Source organism: Elephas maximus, chromosome 7 (assembly GCF_024166365.1).
Source record: "Elephas maximus indicus isolate mEleMax1 chromosome 7, mEleMax1 primary haplotype, whole genome shotgun sequence".
NCBI classification, from domain to species: domain Eukaryota; kingdom Metazoa; phylum Chordata; class Mammalia; order Proboscidea; family Elephantidae; genus Elephas; species Elephas maximus.
The window spans coordinates 28689044-28708797 of NC_064825.1; the positions used below are offsets into that span (position 1 = coordinate 28689044).

At 38.4% G+C, this 19754-nt stretch overlaps 1 protein-coding gene across 7 annotated transcripts in view; it reads right to left on the reverse strand.

Moving 5' to 3' along the window:
• FAT3 (FAT atypical cadherin 3) overlaps positions 1-19754 on the reverse strand; it is a 793468-nt gene that overhangs the window by 635723 nt on the left and 137991 nt on the right. The window contains exon 1 of one of the 7 annotated variants that reach the window (XM_049889555.1): positions 19233-19260. The exons of the other annotated variants lie outside the window; for them this stretch is intronic. The gene's annotated coding sequence lies outside the window, so the exon portion shown is untranslated. Of the gene's footprint in view, positions 1-19232; positions 19261-19754 lie in introns of those variants that run through there. 7 annotated transcript variants of the gene reach the window in all.

Genomic DNA, 19754 nt, shown 5'->3' on the forward strand with positions numbered 1-19754 from the left:
AGAAATTAAAAAACCAAACCAAACTCAAGCTGTTGCCAATGAGTCGATTCTGACTCATAACAACCCTATAGGACAGAGTAGAACTGCCCCATAGGGTTTCCAAGGAGCACCTGGTGGATTTGAATGGCCAGCGTTTTGGTTAGCAGCTGTAGCTCTTAACTACTATGCCACCAGGGCTCCAAGTTAAGAATTAGAATCATAAAAATTAGAGTCTCCAGGGAAACAGGTAGTCTACCACTTCTCAAACTATATTCCATGTAACACTAATTCTCTGAGATGTCAATAGGTATGTACCTAAAAAAAAAAAAAAACTTTTAGGAAACACTGGTTAAACAAAGGTAAGCAGATTTCTTAAGTCAGAACTTCTTGGGACCCTTAAATATGTACCAAAATAAACCCACCCCATCTCCCAAGATCCTTAGTCACTCTCTAATAATTTACCCTGAGTTGTAGTCATAATTCTTATAGGAAAGTACCATATATGTTTATCATCTAGTTCCACTATTGGAAATGAAGTTCCATGGTATACTAACTACTTGTATGCACAACTATATCAGGTAAATTGTGATCCAAAGAAAAATAATATGCAAATTTCTAAAATCTGTTTGATCATGAATTCACCCACATGCCCCTATCTTCATCACATATAGAGATGAGTTTTTTAATGAGAAGCTACTTTGCTTTGCAAAACTTCATCTAAAGTACAATAAAAATAAATAAAGAAAAGAAAAAGAAGAAGAAAGAGAGTTTTGTGGAATATAGTTGGGGAAAGAGTGATGGAGTCCAAGCCAGATACTGAGAATCAGACAGGTCAAACACTGCTTGTAAAGCTTTGGTGGTGGGGTGTAATCCCAAGATTCTTGAGGCTAGTTCATTATTCTTCCTCCTATACCATGCCTAGGTTGGTGAATTTTCATTTTAACTAAGGGTTATCCACAAACATTTGGAAAAATAAAACCCTGACCAGAAGTAAATGGCTTGTGTTCCTTGTGAATTCAAATGGCCTAAACAGCAAGCATCTATGTAAGAGTGAAGAGGAACTTAGTACTGAGCGTAGGTTTTTCTTAGAAATAACTATAAACCAGTTATGCATTGCGCATGTTCCAGAAAAAGGAGGCCCAAAGGTCCCTGGGTGGAGCAAATGGTTCATGCGAAACTACTAACCTAAAGGTTGGCAGTTCAAAAGTACTCAGTGTCTCCACAGAAGGAAATCTGGAGATCAGCTTCCAAAAAGCTTACAGCCAAGAAAACGCTATGGAGTACAGTTCTACTCTGTAACACATGGGGTCGCCATGACTAGGAATCAACCCAAAGCAAAGGACTTGTTTGTCTTTTTACTCAAAGGTTGAAGGTTTGAGTCCACCCAGAGGTACTTCAGAAGAAAGGCCTGGAGATCTACTTCTAAAAAATCAGTTCTCTTCTGATACATACTGGGGTTGCCATGAGTCAGTGTCCACAATAGCAACTGGTTTTTATCCATGAACAAACTGCTTCAATATAAACACATCTCCACATTTCAATGAAAAAAAAAAGAAGACAGATAACTGCTCTATAGTTTGCTGTGCTATTTTTTCCCATTTAAAGAAAAAGCTAAATAGAGAATTTGCACAGTTCTGTGAGCTACAAAGACTAACATGAGGGGAAGAACTTTGTTAATGTCAAATAATCAGCCATACATTTTCATATTTGCAATTTCTATTTTCATTTAGTCAAAAGTCAAAAGCAAAAATAGCCTAAGATGCAAAACCTAAGGCTAAGTTCATATTTCACTTGTCTCTGGAAAATTCTCCTTGTCTACTTTGAGCCCCTTGTTTAAATAGGGCTTTATAGGCAAGAAGGGTATTTGATTTACAAGGATATAATATCACCTTCTGTCATTCTGCAGAAAGAAAAAAAAAATCCCAAACCAGAGTCCCCCATTGGTTCTGGCAACTAGCCAAGCAGAACATTACCCAAACCCAACCTTTTTCATTATAATAATACCATAAATTCTAACTTTTTCCAAGAGTAGAAATCTTTCTGTTGTCTAAGAATGGTCTCTTAGGAAAAAAGTCAGTCAGCATGAAGCAGGTGTAACTCAAGTTGGTTCTGAGAAAAATGGAAGATCCAGCCACACAGCGGCAGTGTTATGAATACCCTCCTTTATTTTTTCCCAAGTGCTAGAAATATTTCCATATAACACTGGTTAATGTCAAGTATCATTTCATCAGTAAATGCTTCAAATTCAGGGGTAATTCAACCAGGGGCTATCAGAAGGAAAGATTAGCATGTTGTTCAAGGCTTTTTAAAAATCACTTCTCCCTCTGGAGAAAGAAATTCATCATAGGGTAAGTGAAAAAAAAAAAAAAAAAAGTATGGAGAGGATATAATTTGCTCCAATGCTTGGCTGTCTGAGAAAATGTCCTAGAAAAATGCATGATTTCAGTTTTTCTCTGGTGGGCTTCACTGACAGAAACCAAAGGGTAAATACATTAGTATTCTCTTATGCTTAAGATAAAAAGAAAAGAAACCACAAGCCTTTTCCAGTAACAGCATTTACTCAGGAATAATATGGGTCAGGAGCCCTGGTGACACAGTGGTTGAGTGTTCAGCTACTAACCAAAAGGTCAGCGGTTCGAATCCAGCAGCCATTCCTTGGAAGCCCTATGGGGCAGTTCTACTTGATCCTATATGGTCACTATGAGTCGGAATAGACTCACAGCAATGGGTTTTAACATGGGTCAGAATTTCAGTAATGGCTTCCTAAGAAAAGAGACCAGATAGTTTTAAATGCAACAAGTATCTTTAATTAGCATTAATTTCCCTAGTTAGGGGCCAAATGCAATTAAGAAGAAAGGTGATCTCAAAGCCCTCTCCTTGCTGCCTTCTGCAACAACAGGTCTTTACTGCTGAGTCAAGACTCTGTCATCTGCCATATTTCCCAAAGTTAACATCCTTTCAGCCATCCTGATTGCCACGTCCCTTTAAAAATGAGTTTCTTTCTGGGCCTAGAGTATTCTATATAATAAAATCCAGAATGAAGTAGCCAGAATATGGAGAGGCTTCCTTCACTGCTCACTCTTCCTGCTGTGAGACAAGATCTCGGCTTCCAGTGGGAAAATAAATGGAAGAGGTAGGGCAAGAGGAAAGCAATGTGTTGATGGGAGGCCTCCAGCATACACAGAGCTCTAGGACATAAATGAAGTAAAAGGGTATCAGGATTCCTTTTCAAAAGTGCTGAAACTCCAAAGGAAGATATGATAAATGATATAAATGGTATGTTTTTTTAAAAATCCTGAGGATTACAGAGGACTGCCAGAGAATTCAATTGAATTCCAAATTTTTCCACAGTTCCACCTGGGACCAGATCTTGCTCTGAACAAAGCAGACCACAGGCTCTAGCACGCTGTTCTGGAAATGCCTATTTGGCTAAATGACCCCAAATGCAAGGCGGCAGCACTTGATAGGTACACAATGTAGAACTGTATACTCAACTATCTACAATGGAATAATACTCTGTGTCACCTCCTGACGGTTGAGGAACAGGGCAAAGGGGTCAGGGAGAAAGAATAATTGTGCAAAAAAGAAACAATGTATCAATCAGGAACTGGCTGAGTCACTAAGAAAGTATCTCAGGCACAATCTTGATGAACCCAAAAGGAGGAAAAGATGGCAAAACAGCTTCACATTTGGAAGATGAACTCACTAGGGAGAGAGAGAGAGAAATTATAAGAGCAGACAAAGAAAATTATTTGGAAATGAAAAATCAAAACCAAACCTGTTGCTGTCAAGTTGATTCTGACTCATAGTGACCCCACAGGACAAAGTAGAATTGCCCCAACAGACTTTCTATGGCTATAGTCTTTACAGAAGCAGGCTGCCACATCTTTCTTCTGAGGAGCAACCGGTGGGTTCCAACTGCTGACCTTTCAGTTAGCAGCTGGGCAATTAACCACTACACCACCAGGGCTCCTTTATTTAGAGAGAGGCAGTAATAAAATTTGCAAGATTTTAAAATAGTTTGGATGTGGGTCAAAAAATTCGGTCTTCCCAGAAAGAGCTGGAGAAAAATGTAGAACAAAATTCTAACTCAAAAAGAAAGACCAGACTTGTTGGGCTGACAGAGACTGGAGAATCCCTAGAGTATGGCCCCTGGACACCCTTTTAGCGCAGTAACAGTCAATCCTGAGGTTCACCCTTCAGCCAAAGACTGGACAGGCCCATAAATAAAACGGGACTAAAGGGGCACACCAGCCCAGGGGCAAGGACTAGAAGGCAGGAGGGGGCAGGAAAGCTGGTAATAGGCAATCCAAGGTTAAGAGAGTGTTGACATGTTGTGGGGTTGTTAAACAATATCATAAAACAATATGTGTACTAACCGTTCAATGAGAAATTAGTTTGTTCTGTAAACCTTCATCTAAAGTACAATTTAAAAAAAAGACAGAAATGTAGTCTGAAAGATTGCTGACAGTTCAGCAGTCTTGTCAATCACCTCTTCACATTGCTATCACTGTCTTAGCAAACAATGCAAAAATACAAATTGTTCCTTGAATTCCCCCATACTCCCCATTAAGGTTATTTACTATTACTTGATATGTCGATACCAACATTACCTGGATTAGTACTTAATGCTAATGAGACCAGGGTCCCAGGTTGAAACCTCACATGGGACTCCAAGGAGTCTTCCGTGGAGTCATAAAGAAGGCCCAGCCAGAGAGTTTAACATGGACAGTTAAGCACTGATCTAGCCCCCATCTCAACTAAAACGCTCAAGGCTGCAGAATCATGAGTCAGTATGTTCTTCTTGCATGTTCACTTCTTGTTGTTGTTAGGTGCCATCATGTCGGTTCTGACTCATAGTGACCCTTGGACAACAGTGTGAAATACTGCCTGGTCCTGTACAACTCTCATAGCCATTGCTATGTTTGAGCCCATTGTTGCAGCCACTGTGTCAGTCCATCTCGTTGAGGATCTTCCTCTTTTTCACTGACCCTCTACTTTACCAAGCATGATGTCCTCCAGGGACTGGTCCCTCATAATAACATGTCTAAAGTACATGAGATGAAGTCTCACCATCCCCACTTCTAAGGAGCATTCTAGCTGTACTTCTTCTGAGACAGATTTGTTTGTTCTTCTGGCAGTCCATGATATATTTAATATTTTTCACTTAAGGAAGTGTATTTCCTTAAAGGAACAGGGCCTTTTGTAGACATTTTTATAGAGGCAAGTTGAAGGAGTTGTCAGAAAACTTGCAAGCACCCAGCTATTTTCTGCATAAACAACTTGAGCCTTAGCAAAGTAGGTCCAGGACAGGCTTACAATCTGAAGGCAACCATGTACAGACCAGGGGTGAGAAGGTTGAGTGCCTCAGCGCTGGCCTGATGAGAACTCTGCCCACCAGAGGCAATGCCACAGAGTGAAGGCAAAAGGCCAAGGGCAGATTCTGTCTTCAGAGGACCAAAAAACCAAAAACCAAACCCACTGCCGTCAAGTTGATTCCAACTCATAGCGACACTATATGACAGAGCAGAACCACCCCACAGCGTTTCTAAGGAGTAGCTGGTGTTTTGAGCTGCCAACCTTTTGGTTTGCAGCCTGGGGTCTTAACCACTATACCACCAGGGCTCCCTTCAGAGGAGATCAATCATTAAGTAAACATGGAGAAGACAGGCCAACCGAGCTCGCCCTAAGAGATGCCGAACTACTTCTCTGAATCTCTGGGATTCTGGATCTCTGGATATAGCACATTCCAATTTTGGAAAGATTAGGACCCGGGGGGGGTGTGGCTAATGAAGTGGCTTCCTGGGCCACACTGCAGTGTATCAGTGAAATAAAGTCCTATCACCAAGGATAATCTGCTTGTTTTGCATCCCTCTCTTTTGTGACCCTGGTATAAATTTTAAACTGAAATCGAGAAGTGAGAAAACAATCAAATACAGTAGGTTCAAAAAGAAAATGAATGAAAACGAATGTGTAAGAACTCAGTGAGCTCAAATGCTGGGCTTTGGAGATGAAGTAGATCAAAAGTTGATGGATGATGAGGAGACTGATAGTGCCACTAAGAAGCCAGGCACTAGTGGCCTGTGTAAGAAGCGTCAGTGTCCCTACAGCCTCAGCTCCTTGACCTGCCTTCATACAACCTCTCTCTCCCTTCATAACATTCCATGCTTCAAATCCGAGTATATCACACCCATGCAGAAACACTTCCATGCCTTCCCCACACTTGCAGGATAATACTCAAATGGTCAACAAGACTGAGAAGGTTCTGTAGAATTTGGCCCTGTCTTCTTTTCTGGCCTTGTCTCAATCTACTCTGTGCAATTCCAGCCACTCTGGCCTTCTTTTCATTGCTGGCAGAGAACCATCTGCCTCAGGTGCTTTGCACATGTTGTTTCCCGAGTTCAATTCTCCCCTTCCCCAATTCCCCATTGCCAAAGCACATACGCACAATCACCTCAGCTTCTGTATCTCTCAGGGCAGGCTCTTCTGATTCCCATGCACAACAGAAGCCAGGCACAACACCCCACATTTCTACTCCAAGCTAAATAGATTTTTAAACACGCCTCAATAGCAACTATAAACTATAAGAAGGAAGGAACTGTCTCTTATCTCATCTCCCTTGCCTCACACCAAACATACTGCTTGGCACATAGTAGATGCTCAGTAAATATTTGTTGTTAGATGAACTATAAATGTCTCATGAAACCTCAAGATTAGCAATGGTTCTCAACTGGGAGCAATTCTCCCCTTCCCCCCACCCCCAGAGGACAGTGGCAATGGCCGAAGACATTTTTGTTTGCCACAACAAAAAAAAGAGGTGCTACTAGCATCTAATAGGTAGAGGGCCAGGGATGCTGCTAGACATCTACGATTCACAGGACACCCTTCCAAACCAAAGAATTATCTGGCCCAAAATGTTGATAATGCTGAGATTGAGAAACTCTGGGTTAGAGAAACTAGGGCAATTATGCAGCCCTAGATGGCACTATTTTTTATTTGTAGTGGTGCAGTGGTTAAGGGCTACAGTTGCTAACCAAAAGGTTAGCGGTAGGAATCTACCAACCGCTTCCTTGGAAACCCTATGGGGCAGTTCTACTCTTTCCTATAGGGTTGCTATGAGTCGGAATCGACTAGATGGCAATGGGTAGGGCATGTAGGGCAATTATAGTGAGAAGCATAGAACCAAGTATACAGAATTCCTGTGAGGAATAGCGGCATAGCAGAGCCAATTCATAGAGCTCTTCTGCTGCCAAGTTAACAACCCAGATGAGGCCAGCTCTAGGTATCAGGTGCTACGAATTGGGTGACCCTCTGCTGGGGCTTGGATAATTTACATCCCCATAATTAAGAATCTGGCTGGGTTCTGAGCTCCCGCCCACAACAGAAAATGAAAGAACCTTCACCTTCCAGTGGTAGAACCATTTGACCTGATTTCTCCAGGAAGTGTTCACATGTGGCAATGCCATCAGTCACCCTGACAGCTAGAAGCCCATTTCCTCCCAAGGACTAATGTTCTCCAACCTGACTTGGATCTCACTCTTTACAGAAGCATTTATTCTGCCAACAAAATCAAGACCCTAGAAGACTGATCTTTCCAGGTCAACATAGGGCTCCATCTCTAGAGGGTTACATAATTTTCTCTGCATGACTACTAAGACCACAGCCTCACAGGCATTTCAGAGGCCTCACTTTTCCATGGCTTTGGGGAAATCATTTTACTTTGCAGCATGCTTTACAAAGCAGTGGCTGTCAAACACTGCCCTCAACTGAGAATCCAAGCACAGCACCCCACAATTCTACCCCAAACTACAATAACCTATACAGATTTTTAAACACCCCTCAATGGCAACAGCTGCTGGGAAGTAAACAGGATCATTGCTTTGACAAGGCTTAAACCAAGTACTCATTCCATACAGCTAAAAAGGCAATTCTGCTCTAGTCCACCCCTGAGTATATGCAGTTAAAAACCAAGTATACACTTTGCCACTAATTATGTATTACAAATAAATAGTTTACACAAGCATATGTAAACTGTGAAAGGGGGAAGCAGCAATTTTAAGCATCTACAGCAGATGTTTAGGGACAGCTGTACAGGGAAGCTGACAAGAATTTTGATGAAATTTATTTAAAAGTCCCACAAGACTGAGAGAAAGTTTGTTTAACCTTTACCAAACCATTCCACCCAAGAGGTTCAGATCTGAATTTTATTTTAGAGCAGATTTCTTTTGTTGGGTTTAATATGCCTTTCCTACTTCCTCTTTTACTTTTTAACCAAAGAAAGAAGCCCAAGTGGTTTGACCATTATGAGTAAATGTCATTTAGCCCTTACAAATGTAAGCCCAGAAGTTTGCTTTTCAATAACCATGTGTAATATTCCTAAATGCTGAGACATGAATAAATGATATCGATAATGAATTAAGCAAAAGTATGTACATAAAAGAAAAAAAACTTTTTTTTTCTTTTTATGTACATAAAGCACTTTGAGTTCTGAGCTTCGAGAATCCACTAGTCCACATGATTATTTTTAAGAATTTCTATTTTCCACATCAAAAAGAAATTGTTAGTTCTCATCCTCACGTGGGTAACAATGCACCCTTCCATTATTTACTTGTTTTAGGAGAAAGATTAAATGATACGATTCATGAAAAACTACTTCGAATAAATGACTCTAACCAGACATATAGACACCAACTGCCCTTTGCATCACATATTTTCTTCAAACTCTTATACCAGGCATTCAATGAATATTTGTTGAATTGGGAAATTATAATATCAGCTAGAATTGCAGCTAGAATAGTTGGCACTCATTCTATTCTAATAGAATGAGTGTTTACCTCGTTGTCAAACCTTTTGCATTGCTATTTCATCTTTGTTTTTAAGTGGTTAACCTGAAGGTTGGTATTTTCAGAGTTAGGGATCTCAAGAGGATAGAATTGCAAGAGGTAATTCAGTGCAACAGTCTTGCCACACAGGTGGAATGGCAATGCTCAGAAAAGGTCTAGGTGATGGCAGCACCAGCATGGAACCCAAGCTCTGGACCAAAACAAATGATTAAATGCTATTATGTTTTAAAATGATTTTCTAGAAGTACAAAGAGCATATTTATTTATAATATTCCAATGGACTCTCACCTGAAAGCCATAGTTTATGGCCTACTTCTTCCACTCAACAGTGTAATTGGATTCAATGTTTCTCAAAGAAACAGTCAAGACACCTTATCTGGTAGTTTTAGGATACTCTTAAACAAGCTATAGAATTATTTGTCTTTATATAAAAAAAAAATTATTTCACTTCTGTTCTAGGTCATCGTAAGGCTGACCTATTAAATAAAGAAGGGAGCAGAGGATTAAATTATTTGTATAAATTTGCCCCTCACAATTCACATATAGATTATATAGAATAAACACCGACATGATTGACCACACATCAGTTCAATGCTTAGTAAGTTTATACTTTACTTTAGTTATGGGGGCAATTTTGGAATGATCTTCTTGTTTTCTTCCTTCTCCACTGATTCCCTTTTAATTTCATTTCCAAAGTCTTTTCTTAACAACATGTGCATAATTTATACATTTTATGCATTGCATCCCCCTTGATCCTGGACTAGGATCACCTCAAAACCGTTAGCCTTCTCTGGAAAGACGACTGCGTTTACATATTTACGTCAGATTTATATCTTGACATACAATGCAAAGCATCCGAGATTTTAGGCATAGCCAGAATTTGGGGGATGGGGAACAGGAAACGGAAGAGGTGAAAGGGAATTGTTAGTGTAGACTACCTAATTGCAAACAATTGCCTCACTCAAACCCAAGGAAGCACACAATAACTCAGTACATCAAGTTCTGTCCATCACCCTATTGATTGCCAAATCCCCTGCCTGTCAAAAAAGCCATAATCAACACTTAACCTAAAAGTCAAAGGAGTGAAACCTTCAATTTGATGCCATTTGGAAATTTTGCATACATTCAATTTATAAGTCAGGAGGGAAAGACATTTGAGGTTTTTTTTTCTTTTTTTTTTTTTTTTTTACTTTGTTAACAAAAGCAAGGATCTAGGTTCCCCAGTAGACCAACAGATGGATCCAACACATAGGATAGGGGGAAGCGGGGCAGTCCAACATCAGAAAGTACATGGCAAGAGCTAGTTCTGTATCTAATGTTGCCGGCACAGCATCATCAGACATTTAATATGGTTAAGTGCTGCTTCTTTCTAATATATGCAGAGTTCATCGAGATCCTAGAAACACAAGTCCCTTCAGGATAAGAATTTCCACAGGTCTAATGAATGGGGAGCACACAGCTCCTTCCACCTTGACATTCCCTCACATAAGCCTAATTGTGACCAATTCTTATCTGAGTCAGCTCTTCACTGACAGAAGAAAGGAGCTCTGAACAGGTTTCACAAATGCTGGCCTGGGGCTATTTCAAAGTCTTCCCATAATTGAGGCAGCTGTCTTTTCTCCTCAAGGTGGTGTTTTCACATTCTACCAGGGAAAGAATAAGAAGCTAGATGTGAATGGCATTATTCACACTTAGAGTGTCCCCTCCAAGTTTATGTGAAGAATCATTCCTGTATCAACAGCATTCTCTGGAATCCTTCTGTGGTTGACTGAAATTAATAATGAAGAAAGAAACAAAATCTTAGGTGGCAGATTAACATCCTATGTGGGTGCATAAGATGGATCCAAGGAGCCTTGGTGGTATAATGGTTAAGTGTTCGGCTGCTAACCAAAAGATTGGCAGTTTGCACTCACCCAGTGGCTCTGAGGGATAAACTCGTGGCTTTCTGCTTCCTTAAAGATTACAGACAAGAAAAACTAATGGGAAAATTCTACTCTGTCACATGGGATCTGAGCCTAAATCGACTCAAAGGCACCCGACAACAACAAAGATGGATCCTGATAAAAGTGGATCCTGGCAAAAAATCATGAAGCATTAGTAAGATGCTTCTACTGAAATTAAAAATACTTTGCTCTTAACTCCACAAAGATCTACTAAATATAATCCCATTCCCCTCTTTAAGTGATTACTCCTCTTTCCTCATGATATCACTCTAAATAAGAGGAAAAGACAATACAGGTCAACTATTTTGCTTAACAATGCAATTTTCAACCTTAATTGTCTTATAAATTTTTATCTACTTAGAGCCACACAATCAGTAGGGACAAAATAAAGAAGTTTTCCTCCCCTTTCACTTTTTTGGTGGTTGGAGTCCACCCAAGCACCAGGAAGAAAGGCATGGCGATCTACCTCTGGAAAAAAGCAGCTACTGAAAACCCTATGAAGCACAGATTTGAGGCACATGAGGTTGCCATAAGTAACAGCAATTAGTTTTATGGCTTTTTATTTTTTGAAGGGGGTGATCAGAGGAGGTCAGGTCATGATGAATGAGATACTTTAAGTATTAATACTTTGTAACTCAAATGTGTGGATTATAACTGAAGAGCTCCTAACATCTTGCCCTTTCTTCAAAAATGTCTTGCTACTGCCTTAATGGAGAAAAAAAAAATTTTTTTTTTTTAATTAAAACATACACATATATTTACGATGCAGAAGTAACAAAGATGATAATTTCAACATGACTAAAGGCTGAAAGAAACCTTCATGGTTTTCTTGTCTTAGATACCTCAAGACTAGAATCTGAAGACTTCTGTTTAACTTCCAAGGCTGTGGCTCCAAACTCCTCACCAGATAAGGAGATTCAGAAAGGAAACTCGTGTGTAGAGAGAAGAAGTGAGGTGCGGAGTGGCAGCTAGACACTGAGTACTTACTACGTCTGCTCTCCGGGTCACACATCACCAGTGGCAAACAGCTGCTTTCCTTTACCTCCTTGATTCTGTTATATCTTCAATTATTCAAGGAAGTTCATTGTTATCATTAATACATAATTCACATTACTAATGTGACTTAATGAAAACCTAAATTCCAGAGAAAATGCTATTACCACTGAGTAAGAGCAAGTAAACTAAGGCATCTGACTAAAGTAAAAATGGCTGCTTTAGGGTTTGGGGCCCGTCATGCACTGAGTTATGTCCCCCCAAAAATATGTGTATCAATTTGGCTGGGCCATGACTCCTGGTATTGTGTGACTTTCCTACATGTTGTAAATCCTGCCTCTATTATGTTAATGAGGGAAGATGGGCAGTAGTTGTGTTAGTGCAGCAGGACTCAGGCTACAAGATTGGATTGTGTCTTGAGGCAATCTCTTTGAGACTAAAAAGAAAGAAGCCAGCAAGAAAGCAGTACTGGGAGCAGAGCATGTCCTTTGGATGCAGGGGCCCTGTGTGGAGAAGCTTCTAGTCTGGAAGAAGACTGATGACCGGGAAAGCCTTCCCCTGGAGCTGACACTCTAAATTTGGACTTTTAGCCTACTTTACTGTGAAGAAATAAATTTCTCTTTGTTAAAGCCATCCACTTGTGGTATTTCTGCTACAGCAGCACTAGATAACCATAACAGGGCCCTACTCCATCTTGCCTTTCTTTTGCTACATGAAAACCTACTGACTCATTCTTTGAGACCTGTAACTAGATATAAAGAATTTTTTTTTTTTTTTTGTCTTTTCTTTGTGGTTAACCTGGGAAAATAACAATAAACTATCTTCCAGGAGCTATGAAGACCCTTCCTCAAATGTCTCAGGAAGAAGGTCTTGATGTTAAACTCTTATCTGGATCTCCTAGGCAACTGCTGACAAGAAAAATTTCACTTAAGCAAGCTATTTCTAAAAGAGAAATATTCTGTAACCACCTCCTTTTACATCCTACTTCCAGTAAACCCACCTTGTGTTAATCTAAGTTTGTAATGCCCCATCAAAATAGTCCACTTCAGGTTGTTTTCTTATCCTTTAAAAAGGCTTCACAGCTTCACCATTTTGGAAGCATTGGTTCACTCTGTAAGATCAAATAGTTTCCCAAGTCTGCACTGTTTTAAAACCTTCAATAAATATCCTGGTTTTTACTATGAGAATATGAGTTATTATTCCTGGACATATAATGGTGTCAGAACTGGGGTTCGGAGGTACATCCCCTTTGGCTACCCAGGCATCATAAAATTGGAGCTATGGCCACACAGGACTCTTTGTGCCCTTTTCTGCTTTCCCAGGGTCCGAAGCCATCCCAGGTAAATAGCTGCCCGAATTGCACACTGACTTTTGCATTGAGTTCCTAGAGATTATGGTTGGTTATATTTCTCTTCTGCACTTTCATTTTTCAGTTCAATTTTGAACTTTCTGACAAGTTCCAAATCACAGAGGGAAGGAAATGACAGCTCCTGCCTATTTTGTAAGGTTACTTGCTCTTTCCTATAGAGTGCACATTTAAGAACCCCACCAGGGGTCCTGTTTGAGCTCATGACTTAATTCACAGAGGAAAAGTGGCAGTTCGGTCCCATAATGTGACATTACCTGATTGGGAACCATTTAAGTTGGTGATCATTTTGAAAACTTTTTAACGTTCTGCTCTCATTTTCTCTATTTATTTCACTTTTTCTACATGCAGGTTAATAGTTCTTGCAAGTATGCCTATTTTGAGTATTTATCTGTAAGCAATACGTTGTTGTTGTTGTTAGGTGTCATCAAGTCAGTTCTAATTAATAGCAACCCTATGTACAACAAACAAAACACTGCCCTGTCCTGCGCCACCCACAATCATTGCTATGTTTAAGGCCATTGTTTCACTGTATCGATTCATCTTGCTGAGGGTCTTCTTTTTGCTGACCCTCTACCTTACCAAGCATGATGTCCTACTCAAGGCACTAACCCCTCCTGGTAACATGTCCAAAGTACATGAGACGAAGTCCTGCCATCTTCGCTTCTAAGAAGCATTCTGGCTGTACTTGTTCCAAGACAGATTTTTCTTTCCTTTGACAGGTCATGGTATATTCAATGTTCTTCACCAACACCATAATTCAAAGGCTCCAAAAGTTGGTCAAATCCTTGTTAAAGCCTGAACTTCTTTATTTATATGAGCTAGCCCTGGTGGTGCAGTGGTTAAGAACTCAGTTGCTAGCCAAAAGGTCGGCAGTTCGCATCCACTAGCCAATCCTTGAAAATCCCATGGGGCAGTTCTACTCTGTCATATAGGGCCACTATGAGTCAGAATTGACTCGACAGCAACAGGTTTTAGTCCATGTAAGGAGTCCTGGTGGCGAAGCGGTTAAGAGATCAGTTGCTAACCAAAAGGTCAGCAGTTTGAATCCACCGGCTGCTCCTTAGAAACCCTATGAGGTGGTTCTACTCTGTCCTATAAGGTTGCTATGATTCAGAATCACCCCAACAGCAATTGGAGTCTATGTAATAATCAGGCAAAAAGCGGGGATGCCTTTTTGTTACCAAGCAACTGGTTGACTGTGCTGCCTACATTTGAGATACTAGAGGCAGCTCCATGAATAACTGAGGTTTCTGCAAAATTTACCCAAAGATTCCTCCCTTCAAAATTAATTACCAGATAGCTGGATAAACTGCTTTTGCCAAATTTGTTTATTGATGGCTCTAATTTTTATGAATTAATTTAAAAAAGACTTTAAAAACATTCTTAAATACATGAGCCTGGATTTGCCTCTACCAGGATGCTGATTTATAGTTCATGTTTAAAAACAACTATAAGCTGAATATGCTGAGAAATAATTTAGACTCTTAGTGATCACGTTGAGAAAATGAGTTCCCACTTTATGTTGTCTTCTCTCTTCTCTGAGGAAATTTTGTTTAATGTTAAGAAATTGTATTATTTATGTTGTATAGTATTATATCAGCCTAAGTTTGGAGCTAGTCTTACAAGTCAATAGATTTATGTAGCTTTCCTGTTTCACACTGTGTTGAAAACTTGCCTCTAATTGTACTTTTGAGTTTCTGTATTTCATCGAGTTAAAGGCCATGGATGGCAGTTACCATTTTTCTTCAGGATCTCTTTTTCTACTCCAAGAAAAAAATTTATTATGCCTGGGTTTTTGGTAATTACTCTGAAAACCTTTGATACAAGTTAATATATATTAAAAAGTGCACTAAAAAGATAAATCATTTATTTTAATTAATATAACAAGGCCTTAAAAAGAAACAAATTATCCTAAATCACCTCTGTAACAGATCTTATAAAGTATGCAAAATATAAGGTTATAAATATGAATAATTTTTTACCTCCAGATGGTATTATTAAAATTAGATTATAATTTTTTTCAAAGAACTTACTCTGATTGGTTTAACAATAAATAAGCAATTATATAAATTAAATAGCACTAATATTCTCAGGAATCCTATGGGGCAGTTCTACTCCATCCTATAGGGTCTCCATGGTTGGAATCAACTCAATGACAATGGGTTTTTATGAGTTTAATATTCTCAGGAGTTGATAAAAGTAAATTCATTCTAGTAAGGTTTTTAGGTTTTATAATATGTCAACTTAAAGTAGTTTTGAAAATCTGTTTGGGTAACTTAAGCTGAGTTAAATATATGGAATATGCTTTCTTAAAAGAAAACACAGAAATGTTGTCCTAAAATGAAACAGGGTTGTTCAAAATGAGAAAGAAAAATGTAGATGGATTTATAGAAAATAGTAGAAAGTCAGAGGAAAGTTAAATAGAAAGCTAAAGATATTAAAAAAGGAAGCCAAGCCCAAACTTACGCCACATAGAAAAGATATGTGTACGTACATCTGGGTCTAATAATAAATGTGCTTGCCACTAAAGATTATGCTATGAGAAATATATAACAAAGACAAAGAATTCAGAAAGCTTGTCAGAGATATTTGTTTGATATAATTAAACTTCTTGTTTATTGAAACTAAAGGTCTAACAGGTTAAATCATAAGAATTTTTAAGAGTCTTAATATGAAATAAAATATAAAGAATTGGGTTTCTTTTTTTTTTTTATTAACTTTTATTAAGCTTCAAGTGAACGTTTACAAATCCAATCAGTCTGTCACATATAAGTTTACATACATCTCACTCCCTACTCCCACTTGCTCTCCCCTTCTTGAGTCAGCCCTTTCAGTCTCTCCTTTCCTGACAATTTTGCTGGCTTCTTTCTCTCTCTATCTTCCCATCCCCCCTCCAGACAAGAGTTGCCAACACAATCTCAAGTGTCCACCTGATATAATTAGCTCACTCTTCATCAGCGTCTCTCTCCCACCCGCTGACCAGTCCCTTTCATGTCTGATGAGTTGTCTTCGGGGATGGTTCCTGTCCTGTGCCAACAGAAGGTCTGGGGACCGTGGCCGCCGGGATTCCTCTAGTCTCAGTCAGACCATTAAGTTTGGTCTTTTTATGAGAATTTGGGGTCTGTATCCCACTGATCTCCTGCTCCCTCAGGGGTCCTCTGCTGTGCTCCCTGTCAGGGCAGTCATCGATTGTGGCCGGGCACCAACTAGTTCTTCTGGTCTCAGGATGATGTAGGTCTCTGGTTCATGTGGCCCTTTCTGTCTCTTGGGCTCTTAGTTGTCATATGGCCTTGGTGTTCTTCATTTTCCTTTGCTCCAGGTGGGTTGAGACCAATTGATGCATCTTAGATGGCCGCTTGTTAGCATTTAAGACCCCAGACGCCACATTTCAAAGTGGGATGCAGAATGATTTCAAAATAGAATTATTTTGCCAATTGACTTAGAAGTCCCCGCAAACCATGTTCCCCAGACCCCCGCCCTTGCTCCGCTGACCTTTGAAGCATAAAGAATTGGGTTTCTTGCTGTCAAAATAACATTTTCCTCAATCACTAAGTTAGAGTTAATTTATTCTTTATGTAATCTGCTTTGAGAACAAGGGTTTGATCTCTCATTAGAATAAAACTTCTGAGTTAAAAACAAGTTACATGGTTTTTAGAAAAAAAAAACTATGGTTTTTACCTTTAAAATCTTTGCATGGAATAACTTAAGTATTGTTTCTCAGTAATCTATAATAAACTCCTGATAATTTTGAAACTTTGTAAAATGCCACAAAACATTTATTTTGGAAAAAAAAGATTTATTTTTGTTTTAAGAAAAAATACAGAAAAGGTTTTATTTAATGTTATGAGTTGCGTAAAACAAGTTGTCAAATCAAAGAAAGTGCCAAATTTTCTTGGAATTAAAATTTATGTCAGTAATATCTGCATGATACTAAACAAACAAGCACATGATATTATGTCATACTTTTATTATTTCAATTACTAACTTGGTTGCAAGTTAATTATTTTTTTAAATCTAGCATCATCAAGGCAAGGGTTTAATTAGAGAAATTCACATTGTTTCAGATGTTTAAATACTTGATAATCTTAATACACTTTTGATGTATCCTGACTATACAGCATTATGTCTCAAGGTTATTATGTGTTATATCTGAAGCTCTTTGAAAATAAGATTTACAGATATTTTGTCTAAATTGACTTTATTTGCCTTTGCATTACTTTTGTAATTCTCATCAAGTCTTTCACTTTTAAAAACACATTATCATTATACGTTAATCATGGCCATATTAGGTTTTGTTGTCCACAGATAAGTTTTACTTCACTGACTTGCTGAAGACACTTGAACATGATATGTCAACAAAAAATGGATTATACCGAACTTATATATTATTTCAGACATGAATATTATTAGACGTAATGAAGATTTTTAGAATGCTTGTGTAGAAAATGACAAGATTTTTCATGTTGCTGCTAATCCAGAATAACACAGAACCAAGATTAGCTACATTAAAAGGAAAACAAAAAAATTTCATCAAGTCAATTCTAACTTATAGTGACCCTATAAGACACAGTAGAACTGCTCCATAGGGTTAGATTAGGTCCATAAGACTGCATAAACTAAAAGAATTACCATAAGGTCTTCATGAGAATACTGCTGATGTTCAATGTTCTAATTTTTAGATATAAGAAACCATTTTATTTTCTTTTCCCTCTTTTCATGTAAGAATCAGTTACTTCGGTAACTAATAACAATATGTTAGTTACAAAATATCCTATAGATTAAAAATAATTATAACACATATTAAGGTTATAGTTAAGGATATTCAGAATGTTTTAAACTATTCCGCCTGTGGACTAAAAAAAAACGAATACTGAAATAACTATAAGAAAAGTAGCTCTTCAAAATCAAATGGTCCTTCTTAGTGTGTTTATACTGACTCTAATATTAAATAGTGTCAATCTTTAATCCAATACTCTAAGAAACGTTTTCACAGGTTAAAGCAGCTTTTGATAGCTGAAACTAAAATCTCAAAATCTACCTGATATTGTTCCAAGGGATCATGTATATTAGAAAAGATATTCGCTAGAAGATTCCCTGGAGTTTTGTTGGAAAGGACTGTATGTAATTCTCCTTACTAATCCTTATGCCACTGAATTACGGGTAGTTAAGACTTAGATGCACCTCTCCCAATTTAAAAAGACTGCAAATCCTGTTTGGACTGTCCAGCCCACCAAAGGACTTAAACTGAAATTCACATATTACACGGATCAGAAGCAGATGACACTTGATGTAGACTGCTGATCCCAAGACCTCTGGACCAGACCTGTATTCACCTCACCACTACACCTAAAATCTCAGACTCATGCAGACAACTAAAATTATTGACAGTGCCTTATAATTTTCTTTTTCTGGTAGTTCCAATTGTGCTACACCTAGTTGGCCTCCTCCCATGGTGACTATTTTATATGGAAATCCTTAAATTAATTATTCTCTACTTCATACTCATGGCCTTTAAAGTAGCTTTATTTTATTGACTTGGGCTCATAGAATGATAATGTAACTGTTTCACCAGTTACTTAAACTATTGTTTGATTACTCATTTCTTATGCAGGCTGTTGATATTCTTTCAATTTTATTTTTAGCAGCACTGATAGTTCACATGGGATTACATTTAGGCTGCCTTATCCCTATGTCAGGAAATTTGTCTCTATGGTGTTAGTTTTTCATATCTTCACTAGAAGTCACTGTCCTGTCTAATACTTACAAGCTTTGAATTTATTTTCTCTAAGCAAAAACGCATAAATTGTCAGTTTTAACTTACTGCTTTCATACTAGAATTATTAGATAACAATAAACTATTTTCCAGGAACTATGAAGACCTTTCCTGAAACAATGTCTCAGGAAGAAGGTCTTGATGTTGACTCTTAATTGGATCTCCTAGGCGACTGCTAACCAGAACAATTTCACTTGAGTCAAGTTGTTTCTAAGAGAGAAATATCCTGTTATCTCCCTCTCCTAGCCCCTGCTCCCAGAAAACCCACATTGTGTTAATCTAAGTTTATAATGTCCAGTCAAAATAGTGTACCTCAGGTTCTTTGTTCTCACCTTTTAAAAGGTCTCCACAGTTTCATCATTTTGGAAGCAGTTGTTGGCTCTGTAAGATCAAATGGTTTCCCTAGTCCTGACTCTGTTTTCAAACCTTCGATAAATCTCTTTGCTTTTATTATAACAGAGTATGAGTTATTACTCTTGGACACAATAAATATTTGTAACATTATAAAATGAAGCAGAAGGATGTAGATCAGACCAGTGGTGCTGAATTCCAAATGCCTTGGACACAATTCCATACAGAATCATGAACCAGCAGAATGACCTTCAATAAGCTGTTTGACCTCTTCTGCCTTCCCCAGCCATTTGGAGAGGGCTTATAATTTAAGTATCTGGTCTTCTGCTTAATTTCAGACCAATTTCCAGTTATTAAACTATAAAAATAGGATACTTGGGTTCTTGGCATGATCCAGGAACTTTTAATTATCTAGAAATCCCATTTAATTTTATGCTGAGGTCAATTAAATCCAACTGCTAAGTATGCTAGTTCTGCGACTCAATTCAATCAACATTTGTAAG